Below are 19965 nucleotides of genomic sequence, written 5' to 3'. Positions count from 1 at the left end.
GCCGCTTTTTGCGTTAATGGTACGGTACCCTTCGTGCGCGAGTCCAACTCTCACTTGGCCGGTTTTTTTTTACAAGATCAGAGCGCTTAGCAGCGGACTGGATAAAAAGTGACGGCATATTAGGACTGTTTTGTAAAGTTCGTTATTATTATATTAGGTATACATTATTGGCATTAAGATAGTTTGAAGCAATCTTGACCGAAAACAATGAATTATATAAAACAATATCTCATCTAAACATACTACCTACCAACCTATGTAAAAAACCACACATATACAACCTATAAAAAGTCTCACGTATTTTTCTGAAATAGCAAACATATTAAGGAAGTAAAAAAACTTGAGGCACCTTACAAAACCTGTCTACATTATTAAGAGCCCGAACCGCATTTTAATTTTATTATGCTAAAGGCGTATAATGGAAAACAAAGGGATTGAATGTTATTGAAATGCAAACAGGAGCCCTCGCACAATAGCATAGATCTTTTCTGAAAGCTGCAAATTTTTTAGTATGATTTATGCACAGAAAACAAAATCAAGATCTATTGTGAAGCGTCGTTCTTAGCGATATAACAAATAACTGTGTTTTTAACTAAAAGTATGTACATACACTGTGCTGCTGTGGTCCATATCTTGAAAATATTATCCAAACTTTTGTGTTGACTGTTCTAGGATATAGCAACCTACACTTTTGTAGGTACTACCTATTTATAATAATTATAATGTTTTCATGTTGTGTTGTAACAATGTTTTGTGATGGTGGTGTAGGTAAATTATTAGTACTTACTATAAATTAAGCACAAATTATACAAACACTTATATTTAAAAAAAATTACAACGTTATACTACGAATATTAAATCTGCATAATGTCCGCAAAACATAATGGGAATATTTTGTACCTCTATCGCAATATCGAATCAATGTCATGAATGTGAATGATGAAATGAAGAAAGAGCACTCTCAAATTATTGCAATTTGATCCTAATTGTTTGAAGGAATTTTATTTACCAATGTTCAAACATGTTCATGCTTTTATTTACTCACTTACAAGTCACTTTATGAAACGTATGCAAACGTAATTGGAGGATGCGTGGAATGTAGGGGGCAGCTCAAGAGCCAGTGTATGTAATAAGGGTCGGTTGCACCAAACCGTCTGTCACCGTTAAAGCGTTCGCTACATTTTATTGTATGGGAAATTACATACTTCACTGATGTTTGACGTTAATCAGTCTGTTAAATGTAGTTGGTGCAACTGGGCCTAAGTACAATATCAAATTCAAGTTTTCGGTTTTTGTCACAAGGTGGCTGACTCGTCAACGCTTGCGGTTTCTATAAGTACCGGATATAAGAATTATTTGCGTAGCTTGAATTAAACCGTGTTTTTTTACCAAGAATTTTAAATAACCGTTACTAGGAATTAGATATAAACACTCGTTTGTTAGATAATTACTCATAACCTACTGTTTTTTAAGCTTGGCAATGTTTAGCATTATGCCGAATTTATTTTGTGCTCACACGGTACCTACCTTAGCACCATGGTACGGTGATCAAAATGAATGTTGTGAGGTAAAACAAAAGTAATATTCGTTACCAAACTTCATAGTATTCTGAAAAGCTATAGGTATAGTTTCAATTGAATTTGCTAGTCCAACTTTAGACAACTGTGTCTGTAGGCACTGTGTCTATTTATTTTCAACGTGCACGGTTTTCTCTTTCCTGTAACTAGTGATTATTTTTGTGACAAGTATAATTACCTTGATGGGGTGTTCGGTAATGATACATGATGTCTAAGTAACAGTTAATTTGTTGATCCTGTTACAGGCCACACCCGGTATAACAGGTAACTTTTACAGAAAACGTGGTAAGAGACCTGGCCTCAGCAGATTTGTACCTACTGTATCTAACCACAGTCATTATCTTAACGATTGTTCTTGGCGAACTTTTAAATCCACGACTGTTTATTTTTCACATTAAAAGCAATGCTAATCCTATTAAAAAATATAAATAAAACTAGAATACAGCAACAAAATTTAAAGTCGGTACAGCAAACTCCGCACTGCCTCGTCCCAGCGCGTAACTTTTCTAATATATTAAAAATTTCACGTACAAACAAGCTGCATTAAAGTCGAAAAGCATCTGGAAAGTTATTTTAGCTACCAACCTGTATAGTATACCTACAAGTAATTTATTGACCCAATATACGAGTCATTTTTTATTTAAAAAAAATTATAACTACCTACCAGAGAAAAACAATGTGTTAGGTATTATTAAACCTGATACAAAGGATACATAGCTACGTGGTGCGTCATAGTTGTTGAACTCTATTTACTATGTTTGCATTGTTGCATTGTATTTTGGGAGGGTTGGGAGTAAATGGTTTAATGTTCTGACATGCGTAATTAAAATTAAATATAAAATATCTGATATAAAATTTTTGGAAACTTGAATGAATTATTTTAATATTGTAACAATATCGTTGCAAATACGAGTAACGTAGTAGGAAGCCGATTTCTTAATGTGGCAACCCTGTCCAGTGTTGTAGGAGATCGGTTTTTTGGATAAAAATTGTTGCGTTACTGGTTCCAAGTCGGTCACTGGTGCCACTACTATCATTTATACCTTTCAGCACGAATATTATGGTCGTATGTGTCTACGTGACAGCGTGATAATGACAGTGTCTGTCTCTTTCGTTTGCGTGGTGTCAAAAAGTGACACGTATTTTATTAGGTACCAAGATAAAGCCACCCATAACATGCCTGCCGATACCGATTTTCAAAAGCTAGGCAGGTTTTCAACTAGAATTCAATAAATGAAATTGTTAGGGTAGGGACACAAAAATGCCTCACTCATTCCTGTTTCCATTTCCTGTAGGCGCAATTTTTTTTTCTCGATTAGTCTAAGATTAATATTTATGATAAACAACGATGTTACCGAAATTGTTACGTTTAAGTTAGGGGCGTTCAAATGAAAAACATGGTGTCTAATACGTGTATTTTACTTATTATTTTTTTAAGTTGTATACTAATGTAATTATTGAGTACCTACTGTATAAGAGTGAATTCTGCTTTTAAGCGTACCAGTAGTAAAATTATAACTATAGAGCGCACAATCAAACTCCTTCCAGAAAGGGACCATACCACCCGCACCGCACGTCTATTAACTTTGTATCAAAGAGCTAGTTAGTTCTTACGAAATAAATTACCTGCGATAAAAATGTCGTTAGATTTGTGCATATCCAAAAACGTTTCACTGTTATTTTCTCACAATTTGATTGCGATTGCGTAAAAGTTTGATTGTACCTAGATACTCGTAAATATAAATCATTCTATATAAAACAATCTTCTTATATTGTCGTTGTTTGAAGAGCTCACAATAATTATTATACCAATGTTGTTGAACAATTTCCGCAAAGTAAACTTAAAACACGCTAAGTCTAATTTTATAAATTTGGAAAATATATTCGGGTCGTTGAATTAAGTAGAGATGGTCCAAATATTCGGTAATTATTCGGTATTTGGCATATTGGGCATATTTTTCAATGTTCGTATTCGGCCGAATATATAGTTCGGTTCGAATTCGAACTGCCGAAAATTTACCGAATAAACTAAAAAAAAATTTAAGGGTGTCCGCTAGTTAACGTAGATGCACTTCATGATCGATCAGGTATGAGATATTTCCGTTTCCTTTCATAAACATTCCCGGTGGGTCAGGAGGAGAAGGGTCAAAGACACGTTATGAGGACAGACCGCGGATCTGAATGACCTTATTTTCAGCGTTTTAGGCAGTTTTAGCCCAACCAAATATTCAGCCGAATATTCGTATTCGGCAAATTCCATATTTGGCCCATCTCTAGAATTAAGTGAATCAAGAAGGGCCTTCGCACGTTGTTTTTTCGTCGGCGCGGCGAAACAATCAGTGGCAAATCGTGCGGAAGCGTCGAACTTATCTCGAAAGGAATTCGGACAAGGATCACCCGTCGCAATGCAATTTGTACCAAAATGTCGTATGCTACAGCTCCAACACAGATACCTAACGAAAAATATAATTGTTAAAAACCACAGTTTTATTTGAAACATTTACAATAAATAGATATTGCCAAAATCGATTAATAATTCAAGATTTGCTGATAAAATAAATAAAATTAATGAACGTAATTTGACCATATGTATTGCTCTACTGTTTCTGTTTTTTTTAATAGGTAATTGTGAATATTCCTAATTATATATTAGGTACATATATATATATATATATATATATATATATATATATATATATATATATATTGGAAGCACAAGGTACAAACATTCATAAAAATCTTAGCTAAACTCAGAATAAAAATATGAACATTTAATAAATATTATTTTCATAACTTTGAAACAATCATGGTGGCAAATAGTAAAAAAATCATTTTCCTGCCAACCACACCGAAAATCGTTAGGGCATCGGCATCTATAAAAATGCCCGACCACAATTTACGACGGCAAGGGCTACCCGGCGCACAAACCTAGGCGATCATTAGGTATTATTATTTTCTTACTAACATATGTAATGCTAGTAACATGCTCTGTGTAAATGCATCTCAACCTTATGGTCTTACTCACATGCTAAAATTTAATATTGTCTATATTATAGGATAATGTACCTGGGCCATTTTATTTAAAGTTGTCCCCTACACTTTTTTTTTTAAATTGGGATTTTTTATGTTATTTCTACTCAGAATCACGAGCTATTTCTATCCTAATACGAGAAAAAAAGTGTCCCAAGGTTTTTTTCCCATTCCGTTACCATTTTTTCATAGACTTTGTATGGCGGTTTCGGAATGGAAAGATCGAAAAATGTATGGAAATCTTGGGACACTTTTTTTCTCCTATGAGGATCAAAAGAGCTCATGATTCTGAGTAGAAATAACACAAAAAATCCCAATTTTGAAAAAAAAAAGTGCAGGGGACTACGTTAAATAAAATGGCACCTTTCTTAAGACAGCTATGACTTATAGCTTTTTGCATTTAATTGCATAATTTATAACAAGCAGGAGCTCTAAAAACTGTGAAATTAAGCCAATTAACATTGCAGATAATCACAGGTATTGTCTCAATATAATATGTATGGTGCGTGTATGCATGCTTATTATAATGTTTTTCAAACTCGAAGGGTAGGATGACATCCGTCATTTAAATACAATTTTGCGAGATTTGGCGTTTTTAAATTATAAAATGTATAAATAATATGTAGATGACAGGTGTCATTCTACCCTTCGAGTTTAAAAACATAAGGTATAATAAACATACTAATTTATCTTATCCTCGAAATTCGTCTGCATTTGTACCGCATAGCATCGGGGCAGCAATTTGGGGTAAATGCTACGAAAATTGTCACATTACCACCCCAAATTACCCGGGTTGGTCAAATGCCTTCCAGTAACACTTTTAAGAGAAAATCTATTCGTAATTATATTTGACGAGTAAGTAGCTGCGTCAATTTTGATAACTACGCATTAACATCAAGTATTTAATACATTCCTAAAGTATTTGAACAAATTAAATTATTTCTGAAAAATATTTTAATTTGTTTTTTATCAAGTAGAAACACTACTATATAAATTATAAACTGAAATAAAAGTATTTTTCAGAAATAATTTAATTTGTTCAAATACTTTAGTATTGATGGCAGCGCCATCTCTCTCGCTAACTCGGTATCACATGAGTGGGGCACTAGAGGCCTTGGCCACTTTTTCTTAGTATATGACATTTATTACAGTTTATATTTTATACATGCCGTGAAATGAGGTTACTAAATTAATAAGGTAGGTATTAACTAGCTTGACTTGAAAGATTTTGTGAATACTCGAATACTCGAATTTAACGCTTGCAATTTGATAAACTATATATTATAAAATGAAGATATTTTGTTTAATTCTAAAAGAGATTCTTTTTTGAGTTTCTCTAACACATAAATTGACTGTAACTCAACAGAACATTATGAGTATTATAACGACCTATCATAGGCTCATTATTTGTTGGAATAATGTTTTAATCTCTCCAAAAATTTGTCAGTAATGATTTATTGCAATTCAAAAGTTCGACTATGCCCGCCCCGTGTCAATTTTAATGAAAACCTGACAAACCACCTGAATACCCGTATGATGTGCAAAACGCAGGCTGACAATCACACAATGACTAAAACAACGTATTTGAGTGCACGGCCGGTGCTGCGAGACATATCGACAGTCAACCTTTCAAATAACCTATTTGATTTCGATTTATTAAATGTCAATCAATAGGGTTTTACTTTTTCTCTCCAGCAGTTCCAACATTATTGTTATCACGTTTCATGGCTGGATGACTTTCGTTGGCTGTATCTAAATCCTTATTTAGCATGTCTCCTTAGACATGCTAGAAAATTTATGAGCAAATACGGACAGTATACACTTAGGTATGTTTATATAATAAATTATTTGATATTTATTGGCATAAAATTTTACAGCATTACAGCTAAGGGGCGCCAATGTAAAATTAAGTAAGTAATAAAAAGCTATCGGTACTCAAATTATAAGATAATTATGACAGTAATTAACTAATTAATAAGCTACCTATGTTGATTCGCAAAAACGTAAAAAATCTTTATAAAGTTTATAACTCTAGTCGGCAAACAAGACGCAGTCAATGTACCTAGTTATATACTGTATCAAATACGGAAATAATAATTGTTTTAAACATACAAAGCCACAGAAGACGGTAATGATGCGTAACTTAAGTTAATAAGATTACAGTGCATTATGGAGGCGTGTGTCGTTGTAATAATCGTTCAAAACGGCTAACTGCACCCCGCTGTATCTCGCGGGCTCTAGTTGCTATGCAAGGGGTCTTTCTTAATTTCCGCAGGAAACATATTACATCGAAAATAAATGAGAATACGAATAAAACGCTGCTGGAATATTTAAACTATCAACGTGTTTATTGCATTAAGCGTTATTTACGGTCGTGTGCTTGCACCAGTCGAATTCACGCGCAGTAACTGTGTAAGCAAATTCGTTTTTTTCTTTTAATTTTAAATAGTTGCCAGGGACAATCAAGAGATTAGGACAATAAAAAATGGTCATTATACTTTTAACTAAATAATTTTAAGCAAAACGATGCTAAGGTTTGAATAGACACAGTGAATAATACAGATGTCGGTACATTAATCAGGTACCAAGTACATTCGTAAGTATGCTTTAAAAAAGGAAATATTTTAGAAACTTATTTTAATCGATACAAAAATATTGAATTATATGTTTTGAATTTTTTTTTTTAATTTTGAATATCAACATTATTTGTTTATTTTAGTATAGTTTATACCTACTGTGAGCGTCAGGTTCGCGAGCTGACCTCCACGAATTTCAAAGAAATATTTACAAACATATTAATATTGTACCTGCAGTGTACCTCCGTGTAAGTACCTTTGAAATAAATTAGTGGACCTCTCCCTAAAAAGAGCACCCTAGCGGGTGCGGGTGCTATTGGGCATTAAAAAAATTGAATGTTAGATGACAACTGAAGTTCAATTTAAGGAAAACCAATCACATCAATTAGAAAGCTACAAATATTTACCATTATATAATAATCTTCCATTATAGTTTTAAAAAGAACACAAAGTGCGTACCTTCTAAAAACAGGAAAATAGATGTAGAATAGGCATTAGCAGATGAAGCATTGTATTTTTGCAAGTATTTTTTATAACTTCCGTAAAGGCGGGTAAGGCTCTTGTTTCCCGGGATTATGACCGATGTAGCTATTTTGAGCATGAGGCCGAGACTCGACCTGTTGCTCCGACATTGTCATTTTTGTTACCATCTTTATTTCCTACCCCTCCGGGGCTAAGGGAATTGTCTTCGACGAAGCGCCTTACTGTATATAATCTATTAGATAAACGGGAAGCCGGTTTGCGAAAATATTTAAATACAATATGTACATGAACATTTTAGTAGATATTCATTAATCATGTAGGTACCTACTCTTACACAAGGAACTTTGTAAAGCATTTATTACAACAGTTCCGGATTACTTAAGGTAAAGAAAATGTTTTTTCTTATTATTATCAAAAAAATCCATAATAAAAATGCTTTGCAATAGAATGTTTTTAGGAGGTACTAATTTCCTTATTTCGGCAATGTTTATTTCAGTAATTTATATTTTCTAGAATTATTTTGTTGCCTTTACGACCACCAAATCAAATCATCATAAAGTTTACATGTAGCTAATACTTAGACGATAACTTATTTACTTAATCATTTTTTTATAATTTGTAATACAGCAATGTTGTTTGGCCAACAAAATCGTTCCCGGAAATATTCAGTAAGTAAAGTATTTTCGTTAAAAGTGTTTTTCATATTTAATGTCAATAACCAGGGAGAAAAAGTGTCAAAAGGGGCTCTACGTGTTGGCTTCGGCTCCGCGCACGCCTCCCAAATGGCCGGAACACCATGGTTCCGACATGAGATATTTAGAAATAAATTAAAAATTTATCTCGTGTTCATCTGTACCTAAGCCAATAACATTTTATGGAATAAAGAAAACAAATGTTATTAAATAAAATAAACACTACTTATAAAAAAAGTGATCAACCTGCTCACCCTCGCCAGCGACAATAAAAAAACACGTGCACCCCTTCGAAGGGGCGCAGCGGTTATAATACGTACAAATGTACAAAAGCGTCACGCATAATAAATATTATTGATTCCACAACGCTGACCGATACTTTAATCTGCCATATAATTCCATCTCATGGGTAAACATATTGCTTAAGGGTGATAGAAATTGAGTAAAGGTTCGTACACATAAGTAATTGATAAAGTGCAGGAGGGCAGTTTCGAAATTATAATAATCGAAATATCTTCCACGTTTTACATTATTAACTAGAGTGCCATATATGTCTATATAGCGAAAAAGATGTGTTGTGTGTGACTCTACGTAATAATGCAAAACATAGAAGATATTTCGTTTAGTTGAAATTACCCCGCAGTCGAAAATGCTCCCCTGCACCTTACACATAAAGTCTTTTCAATAAGATGTTTTATTTGGTCTGTTATTTGATAAATTATATTTACTCAATAACCGAGCTAGAAACTTTTGTTTATAATATTTTTACCTCATACCTGACCCACACCCACCTGACTCATTTGATTAACCCTTTACCAGGCGAAGGGATATATTCCTCCCACATCTTATATCGGTTACTGTAGTCAGGTTTTAACTCCAAACCTCCTACAAAGTATTTTATCAATCCCTGAAAATAGTTTTTTATGATCTTCATTCACAACACGCTTCTAAATCGCGTAATATATCTTTGGCAGCCGTTTAAATTCATTTGAACTCTAATTTCAGTAAACTACGGAGAAATTCGAACACTTTCCTTAATTTCTATGAAACAGAAGTACATAGGTCGAACAATTTTTTGATATTTTGTAGAATTTGAGTGTTGAAAGATAATGTAATCGTAACCATTGCTAAATATTCATGCATTATTGTGTATGACCAGAATTAGGATGTGGGTTGACATTATCCCATGGCCTTATTAGAGTTTAACTGTGCGGGAGCTATATTCTTTCCATGGTCCGGTAAATTGTCTTGTCATGTCATAAAAACTCACGTAAGTAATAAAACTGTTTTTGTGTTGAACCTAGAACGATTCAGTGATTGATATAATGTTTCGTAGTAGATTTGGAGTTAAACCTTGACTATGATAACCGATATAAGATGTGGGAGGAATATATCCCTTCGCCTGATCAAGAATAAAATAAGACAAAATCGAGTATGTCAGTTAATTAGTTAGACAGGCGATGGGATAACCGTAACCCACATTTTCATTTCTGGTTTAAAGGAACATCTCCGACTTTCGTAAATACATGTTTTACAACGCGTTCAATACGGTTGTAACAGTATATATGTCGGCGGCCGATCGTAAGATCAGGCATATCGTGAAATTCCTAGGCATATCGTGAAACGTGAAAATCTTTGACTCGTTCCCTGAGTCGACGGAGCCCCGCTACGCGGGGCTCCTATTTCTGGGCAGTTTGCCCTGCGGGCATCTGAAGCAACCTAACGAACCTATCCTACCTAAGTATTGGTTTAATGTGACTATCGTCAAAACATTACACAGGAACATTACGATCTGCCTGATCTTACGATCGGCCTACGACATATACAGTACGTATGGAAACACGCTAGTTCTTAATTAAATACTCTTAATCAACTTTTCTTAATTATTCTTTCTTACCCGCAAACTCTGTCAATAAATGGTAATAATCCAAAATAAACGTCTAACATATTTTTATAGGGGTCGTAGGCGCACTCTAGTCAATTAGATATTCAATCGAAATGTTTCATTATATTTAATCCAGTTAGCAGCTTCAATATGATTCAAACGCTACGACAACGAAACGCTTTGTGTCTATCTATCACTCTTCCATATTAGTGCCACAATTACAGTTGCGTTTCGTTCGCTACGGAGCGTTAGTGATTGGCATGTTGTCTACGGGGCCTGGTCGTATACTTAAAACATTATATGTTCGTAGAAAATGTAATTTTGTGCCTTTGTCAAGTTCTCTTTATCTTCTCACATACTAGCTTTATATCTAAAAAAAATAATACAAAAAGAAACTGATGTGAAAACGTCCTTATAATAGCCCAATCGTTGTGTAGCTCTCCCCACGGCGAGTAGCAATATTTAATGTTTTTATTTTGCAATAAAGGCGCCTGCTGCAGCTGTGGCGCATTAGTTAGTCGTGCATGTACGCAACTTTCACTTTCAAACATTTACTAATAAGGATTTTTCTGTACATTTTCGATTCGTGGGTTTCTTAAAATCAGTAGAGATCAGCACCACAGTAGGTCAAAAGTAGGTAGGTAGGTAGTAGGTAAGTCAAAATAAACATACATATATGCTAGTAAACTATAGTTATGTTACAAAGTTACTAGGAATGATGGAATAAGCCCTTGAATTTTCCAAATAGGGAAGAACTTACTGCTTCCTACATCCATAAGTACACGTATTAGAATACATCCATACTAATATTATAAAGGCGAAAGTGTGTCTGTCTGTCTGTATATCTGTTACCTCTTCACGCTTAAGCCGCTGAACCAATTTAGCTGAAATTTGGTATAGAGATACTTTGACTCCCGGGGAAGGACATAGGATAGTTTTTATGTCGGAAATCATCCCTGAAGAGAGTTCAAAGGGGGGTGGAATTGAAAGAGTTAATGCATTGCCTAATAATTGAAGTAAGCAATGCACGAATTGAATGATTGCTATTAGCTAGTGATGTACCGACTATGGTTTTGGCCGACTAGCCGACTAATCGGCGCTCGGATGGCCGATCAGTCGGCCGACTAGTCGGCTAGTCAGCCAAGTTCATAATCGTTACTTCCCGATAAAGATTACATTCGTATGGCAACTGCAGTAGCCTTATTCAAGTTCGGATACATTACAAAAACAATTTTTTTTGCTCCTTGCATCGTCGCGCTTTCAATATCAACTGAAAGATGTTCCGTGCTACTGCTACGATACACCTTCATAACTATCTATACATGAATTTTTATGAACATAAGCACATTATGTACCCTAAATACGTATGTATTTAGGGTAGTATTGAGTAGAATGGTCATGTAACATTTGATTAATATTGGCTTGTTATTTTATTTATGTCCTGTAATTAAAAATAGGCCGACTAATCGGCCTTTTTTGCCGACTAGTCGCCGACTAATCGCCGACTACAAATGTGGCCGGATAGCCGGCTTTCCCGACTAGTCGGCGACTAGTCGGTACATTCCTACTATTAGCATTATCCAGGCACCATACCTACTTTAGCTGCTGTCACTAATTCCACGCAGATGAAGTCGCGGGCAAAAGCTAGTATTATAAAATGCCAAAGTATATCTGTTTGTATGTTACCTCTTCACGCTTAAACCGCTGAGTGGAATTAGTTCATATTTGGTATAGAGATAGATAGAGTCCCAGGGAAGGACATAGCATAGTCTTGTAACAATATATTTTAAGCCTTAGGTATTTTAAATAAAGCATTAAAGTAATATATTTCGTTTCTAATATAAAGGCCATCTAGCGTTGTGCTATGGTAATACTTGCCTTAATACTTGCATGGATTGTATTGACTCGGTCTGAAGGCTATTTAGTTGCTAAAAGGATCGACAGAGGGTTTGAGGGAGCTCGCTATCTGCTTTTTCTTCAATAAAAGGTTTCCTTTTTTAAATTTATAAAAATTAAACCTGATCAAATGTTTTATTACTGTTCTCCTTTCCATTTTGGAAATTATTATTATCTTTTTTTTTTACTGAGACGAGTTTTGTAAGCTGTATCCAAAGAGTAGTATAATATATATATATGAGAAAGAGAGCCCTCTCGTGGACATTTTTCGTATCCATTTTGAAGCGCCATCTATATCGTACATGCAACGAAACGCAGCGGTGGGAGTATCTGTGGTGTGATCTGTCAGCGGTCATTTTATATCGCATGAGATGGGGTAGAGACGCGTAATCCGTTTTCTTTATAGACCAGTGCGCCACATTTTTATAAACCGCTTCATCATATGTAATTTACCTATTTTCTTCATAATTTCGTGTGGAATTTGTGCAGTACTGATTATTTTTATCTATATTTCGGCTATTGGATGTGAATCATTTTGTCGAGAGTGAGCCCCGGTGGTATGAAAATTATACAAGTACATATATATCCTCCGAAGGCCTATTACTGTCTTCCCCGGGTCAGCCATCCTCCTTTGCGCAGTTTCGAATTCTACATAATTCTGCGGAACTATAGGGCTCCCCGCTATGCCCGATTTACTACTTATATATCCCGGAAATCATCCCTTTATAGGGTAAAAATTATCTCGCTTCCACCCCGGAAGTGAGATAATTGATGCATCGCCTGATAATTGATGTAAACAAGCGTATGCTCAAATTGAATGATTGATTGCCTTTACGTTTTATCTAGGCCTTATATACCTCATTTTATTTAGCATTAGAAAAGACTATACACGATGTTGACGTGTCTTTTTATTGAAAAACGCTTTAAAAATTGTAACTATTACTTATGGAACTAGAAGAATGTAAATGAACACGTATGCTTTATAAATTATAATTGTTACATATTGCTGTGACTTATTTTCAAAAGTGTTTTTCAATAAAGAGACACGTCGAGATTGCGTAGTCTTTTCTAATGCTAGAAAAAGAGCTATAGGTGCCTCTAATTAAAGAATTTTGTATAGGGAATCAATAAAATCAGAATATTAATCAGGCTGTAATTAGTTTAAATGTAGATTCAGATGCCAGAGTAAAAAAAATACAGTGAATTGAAGTATTTCATACGAAACTTGTTCTTGCTATATTTCGTTTGTTTTATAAGCTGGAGCTATACCGGGTGTGGCCTGTAATACGAGCAAAAAAATTAACTGTAGGCTGTACTCCTCACACTGACCAACATTTGTTCAGCAACTTTTAAAAATAACTTGTGGTTTGATTTTTAATACACTTTAAAGTTTATTCTAAGACGCAATGTATTGCGAATTTTGTTATGTTTAAGGCGTGACAAGCAACGTCAATCACAATGATATGGCGTGGCGATGGCGTCCATTGAAGATAATATTTATTTTGTATGAAAAATAGGGACTGTAAATACTTCATAATATTTAAAAGTTGTTGAACAAAAGTGGCATCGTTTGAGGAGTACAATCTATGTTTTAATTACATATTTGCTCGTGTTACAGGCCACACCCGGTATAAACAAATTACAAGCATAATAGATATACCTCATGTCATTGTATGTGCAGTTTCCTTACAATCCAATTCGTATTTTTAAAATGAGAATTAAACTCCGTTTGTATGGGAAATAGGAAGGTGAATTCGGCCGAGATTGCTGTGGACTCTTAATATAAATAAGTAAACGCGTATTCTATTTAGTGATTTGCGTAATAATGGTGAATATAATTGAAAGACTGTGACTTGATATTAATTCTTAGTTATTATTTTTATTATTACCAATTTATTGGAACCCCTACATTTTGGTTTTAATAATTAAACATTATTTAATCTTTATAATTTTATAATTGTCCATAACAAGGCCATAACTAATATAATATAAACTGGAAAGAACAATGTATCATAAAAAAATCTCTTTTGGAAAACCTTGCTTAATAGGGGCTTGTTAATAAGGGTACTTACTTAAAATAGATACCTGATTTATTTAGAGATTTTTTATCTTTTCCAGAATTGTCGTCAGTTCTGAATGTGCAGGTAACTGTGCTAATAACGTACACTAACCTAGTGCGATATATAGGTAGGGTAGAACGGGGACAATTGAAACACGTCATGATTGAAACAAGCCATATTTCTTGAAAACTACAACACCTATGCATGTGACGCAGTACTCTGTCTATGTGGTCGGACATTCTTAAATCCTGGACCAATACCGCTCGAGCGCACGAGCAATACGGTAGTGTTGAGAAACCGTTCAAAAATTTCACGGTATAAATTCAAGTACCTGTGCTCGCATACTTTTTCGTTTAGTTTTTTTTTACTTATGTATTTTTATTACTTGAATTCCTTTGGTGTTTCGGATGGGAATTATGGAATTTTTCAACTGCTACTAAACAGCGATGGAGTTTTGTTTGTAAATAATATTTGACCTTGAAGTAAAACTTGCGATGTGGGGACGATTGAAACGCTCGCGACACCACACGCTCGCGCATATATAACCGACTGAAAGTATGGAAGTATCCTATAGTATTTGTTGTGGTTATGATTGAAACAAGCTTTAGTATGGAACACAAGTATGCCTTTCTGTTAAAATTCTTTATCGTAAAATATCATATTGTTGCAATAAAACTAGTTTGATTAAGCTATATGTATAAGGTAATCGCAACAAGTTTATAAGACTTACAATTTTATTTTCGTATACATTCAGTAATCAAGATTTTTCAGATGCTGGTCAATTGTAATTTTTTTAATAATATGTTTGCGAACTTTAGTTGATCTCGTGGTATACAGTGAGTGTTGTTAAAAATAGATTAGAAATAATAAAAAATCATTCGTTTTGCCGAAAATATTATGGTGTCTCAAACATCCCCACATAGTGTTTCAATTATCACAACCAGGGCCGGATTAACCCTAAGTCAAAGTAGACAACTGCCTAGGGGCAGTAGGGGCCCCGCCTCGGCTAGGGGGCCCCGGCGGCTCAGCGCGCATCAAATAAAATTTTGGTCCATAGGGTTATTCGTAAGTAATTTTTTTATTCTTGTAATAATGAGTATGCTTTGTTATTGTTTTTTTTTCGATCCATTCATTAAATTAATGAAATACTGTAATAAAATTGAAGCAATACGTTAGAGTTTACGGGGCGTATTCTGCGTACCTGTTGTAAAGTTGTAATAATAGGGGTTTTCAGGAAAAATGATGATGACTTTATTTCGAATAACCAATAACTTTTGGGTTATTTCGACTCAGAATCACGTATACTCAATATCACACCTTGAAGTTAGCACGATATGGCTGGTGGTCACTAGGCAGATCATCATCTGCCTAGGAATATCACTCCTTGAGGTTTGTACGATATGGCTGGTGTTCGCTAGGCATCATGACCATCTGTATATTATTCATTATGTTTATATCGATTTTACCGATATTGGTTTTTATGGTGTCCCATCACTAATATTGGTACGGTGATACCAGAGTAATAAATTAAAAGTGCCTATTTATCGAAAGCGACAGCCGTAAATACCTTAAATTAATAAGATATTTGACATGTTAAATAAAAATATATAGCTGGTCAAGCAAATCTTGTCAGTAAAAAAGGCGCGAAATTCAAATTTTCTATGGGACGGTATCCCTTCCTGCCTACATTTTTCAAATTTGCCGCCTTTTTCTACTGACAAGATCTGCTTGATCAGCTATATGTAGAAACTAAAGGAAAAATTAATTTAAAAAAAGAGTCTATCGGTAATTTTACGTTATTTAGGGGTTGTGCACAAATCACGCGTGATGTTTTCGACTACTTTTTGATCCCCCGTCCCCCTTTTCTTTATTCTTATAGATCTATTTATTTGATTAAATAGATTAGGTTGATATGAAACTAAGGTGTTATATAAAAATAATGTGTTACATAAATTATAATTATAACAAAAAGCAACGCAAATAGGGCATATTACTGCAATGTTCTGCCGCCAGAGTGTAGCACTAAGCTAGCTAGTAAATTTTCTCTTTTCTCTTTATCGCTCAAATATGCAATAGTGATAGAGAGGTTAGATAACGAAATTTAAATTTTCTTGTTCCGCGGCGGACCCCCAGATTGTGATGGATTGTGGTAGTCGCGCCCCCTACGCAGAGTTTCGCATAATATTTCCTATTAGAAATTCTACTCGTACCTAATTAATATTTAAAAAGTCTTCTTTAGAATTACTCTAAATTTGATCTAATATCATATCACTGGTATCACTGTCAGATTGACAATGTTTTTTAGTTATTTGCAAAGTTAATGCACTATTTGATAATATTTAGATGTAATAGTACTTACATATGATAAGAAACGTGTTCTTTTTGTAGACTAGACGTTTCCGATCTCATTTTGCACGAGAAAACGCTGCAATTCGGCATTTTCGGCTCCTATCATTCCGCTTAGACTGACGTTTGCTGAATGGCGTATGACGTGTGGCAACTAGTTTTATATAACCTCCTTGACCGGCGGCCGCGATCTTTTTGCAGAGGGGAACGCCTGTTAATGGCCGCTCCATAGATATTTACTCCGAGCTTAGGTATTTTAAATAAAGCATTAAAGTAATATATTTCGTTTCTAATATAAAGGCCATCTAGCGTTGTGCTATGGTAATACTTGCCTTAATACTTGCATGGATTGTATTGACTCGGTCTGAAGGCTATTTAGTTGCTAAAAGGATCGACAGAGGGTTTGAGGGAGCTCGCTATCTGCTTTTTCTTCAATAAAAGGTTTCCTTTTTTTAAATTTATAAAAATTAAACCTGATCAAATGTTTTATTACTGTTCTCCTTTCCATTTTGGAAATTATTATTATCTTTTTTTTTACTGAGACGAGTTTTGTAAGCTAGCTGTATCCAAAGAGTAGTATAATATATATATGAGAAAGAGAGCCCTCTCGTGAACATTATTCGTATCCATTTTGAAGCGCCATCTATATCGTACATGCAACGAAACGCAGCGGTGGGAGTATCGGTGGTGTGATCTGTCAGCGGTCATTTTATATCGCATGAGATGGGGTAGAGACGCGTAATCCGTTTTCTTTAAAGACCAGTGCGCCACATTTTTATAAACCGCTTCATCATATGTAATTTACCTATTTTCTTCATAATTTCGTGTGGAATTTGTGCAGTACTGATTATTTTTATCTTTATTTCGGCTATTGGATGTGAATCATTTTGTCGAGAGTGAGCCCCGGTGGTATGAAAATTATACAAGTACATATATATCCTCCGAAGGCCTATTACTGTCTTCCCCGGGTCAGCCATCCTCCTTTGCGCAGTTTCGAATTCTACATAATTCTGCGGAACTATAGGGCTCCCCGCTATGCCCGATTTACTACTTATATATCTTGGAAATCATCCCTTTATAGGGTAAAAATTATCTCGCTTCCACCCCGGAAGTGAGATAATTGATGCATCGCCTGATAATTGATGTAAACAAGCGTATGCTCAAATTGAATGATTGATTGCCTTTACATTTTATCTAGGCCTTATATACCTCATTTTATTTAGCATTAGAAAAGACTATACACGATGTTGACGTGTCTTTTTATTGAAAAACGCTTTTAAAATTGTAACTATTACTTATGGAACTAGAAGAATGTAAATGAACACGTATGCTTTATAAATTATAATTGTTACATATTGCTGTGAATTATTTTCAAAAGTGTTTTTCAATAAAGAGACACGTCGAGATTGCGTAGTCTTTTTCTAATGCTAGAATAAGAGCTATAGGTGCCTCTAATTAAAGAATTTTGTATAGGGAATCAATAAAATCAGAATATTAACACATTCAACACCAAGAACCCGACTGTCGGGTACACTGTTCGTAGCGACTACGCGCTACATACGACGAAACCGTGGCTACGCGCTACGAGCGTAACCCGTAGCACTTAGTGGTATTGAATGTGTTAATCAGGCTGTAATTAGTTTAAATGTAGATTCAGATGCCAGAGTAAAAAAAATACAGTGAATTGAAGTATTTCATACGAAACTTGTTCTTGCTATATTTCGTTTGTTTTATAAGCTGGAGCTATACCGGGTGTGGCCTGTAATACGAGCAAAAAATTTAACTGTAGGCTGTACTCCTCACACTGACCAACATTTGTTCAGCAACTTTTAAAAATAACTTGTGGTTTGATTTTTAATATACTTTAAAGTTTATTCTAAGACGCAATGTATTGCGAATTTTGTTATGTTTAAGGCGTGACAAGCAACGTCAATCACAATGATATGGCGTGGCGATGGCGTCCATTGAAGATAATATTTAATTTGTATGAAAAATAGGGACTGTAAATACTTCATAATTTTTAAAAGTTGTTGAACAAAGTGGCATCGTTTGAGGAGTACAATCTATGTTTTAATTATTTGCTCGTGTTACAGGCCACACCCGGTATAAACAAATTACAAGCATAATAGATATACCTCATGTCATTGTATGTGCAGTTTCCTTACAATCCAATTCGTATTTTTAAAATGAGAATTAAACTCCGTTTGTATGGGAAATAGGAAGGTGAATTCGGCCGAGATTGCTGTGGACTCTTAATATAAATAAGTAAACGCGTATTCTATTTAGTGATTTGCGTAATAATGGTGAATATAATTGAAATACTGTGACTTGATATTAATTCTTAGTTATTATTTTTATTATTACCAATTTATTGGAACCCCTACATTTTGGTTTTAATAATTAAACATTATTTAATCTTTATAATTGTCCATAACAAGGCCATAACTAATATAATATAAAAAAATCTCTTTTGGAAAACCTTGCTTAATAGGGGCTTGTTAATAAGGGTACTTACTTAAAATAGGTACCTGATTTATTTAGAGATTTTTTATCTTTTCCAGAATTGTCGTCAGTTCTGAATGTGCAGGTAACTGTGCTAATAACGTACACTAACCTAGTGCGATATATAGGTAGGGTAGAACGGGGACAATTGAAACATGTCATGATTGAAACAAGCCATATTTCTTGAAAACTACAACACCTATGCATGTGACGCAGTACTCTGTCTATGTGGTCGGACATTCTTAAATCCTGGACCAATACCGCTCGAGCGCACGAGCAATACGGTAGTGTTGAGAAACCGTTCAAAAATTTCACGGTATAAATTCAAGTACCTGTGCTCGCGTACTTTTTCGTTTAGTTTTTTTTTACTTATGTATTTTTATTACTTGAATTCCTTTGGTGTTTCGGATGGGAATTATGGAATTTTTCAACTGCTACTAAACAGCGATGGAGTTTTGTTTGTAAATAATATTTGACCTTGAAGTAAAACTTGCGATGTGGGGACGATTGAAACGCTCGCCACACCACACGCTCGCGCATATATAACCGACTGAAAGTATGGAAGTATTTGTATCCTATAGTATTTGTTGTGGTTATGATTGAAACAAGCTTTAGTATGGAACACAAGTATGCCTTTCTGTTAAAATTCTTTATCGTAAAATATCATATTGTTGCAATAAAACTAGTTTGATTAAGCTATATGTATAAGGTAATTGCAACAAGTTTATAAGACTTACAATTTTATTTTCGTATACATTCAGTAATCAAGATTTTTCAGATGCTGATCAATTGTAATTTTTTTAATAATATGTTTGCGAACTTTAGTTGATCTCGTGGTATACAGTGAGTGTTGTTAAAAATAGATTAGAAATAATAAAAAATCATTCGTTTTGCCGAAAATATTATGGTGTCTCAAAC

The 19965-nt window shown here is 34.5% G+C and overlaps 1 protein-coding gene across 1 annotated transcript in view; it reads right to left on the bottom strand.

The window, feature by feature from the left end:
• Positions 1 to 19965, bottom strand: part of LOC134804742 (discoidin domain-containing receptor tyrosine kinase B-like) — a 269473-nt gene that overhangs the window by 225047 nt on the left and 24461 nt on the right. The gene's annotated exons all lie outside the window — the stretch shown is intronic.

The sequence above is a fragment of the Cydia splendana genome, chromosome Z (assembly GCF_910591565.1).
Source record: "Cydia splendana chromosome Z, ilCydSple1.2, whole genome shotgun sequence".
Classification (NCBI taxonomy): Eukaryota; Metazoa; Arthropoda; class Insecta; order Lepidoptera; family Tortricidae; genus Cydia; species Cydia splendana.
The sequence above is the reverse complement of the archived record's forward strand: the minus strand, read 5'-3'. Positions and strand labels throughout refer to the sequence as shown.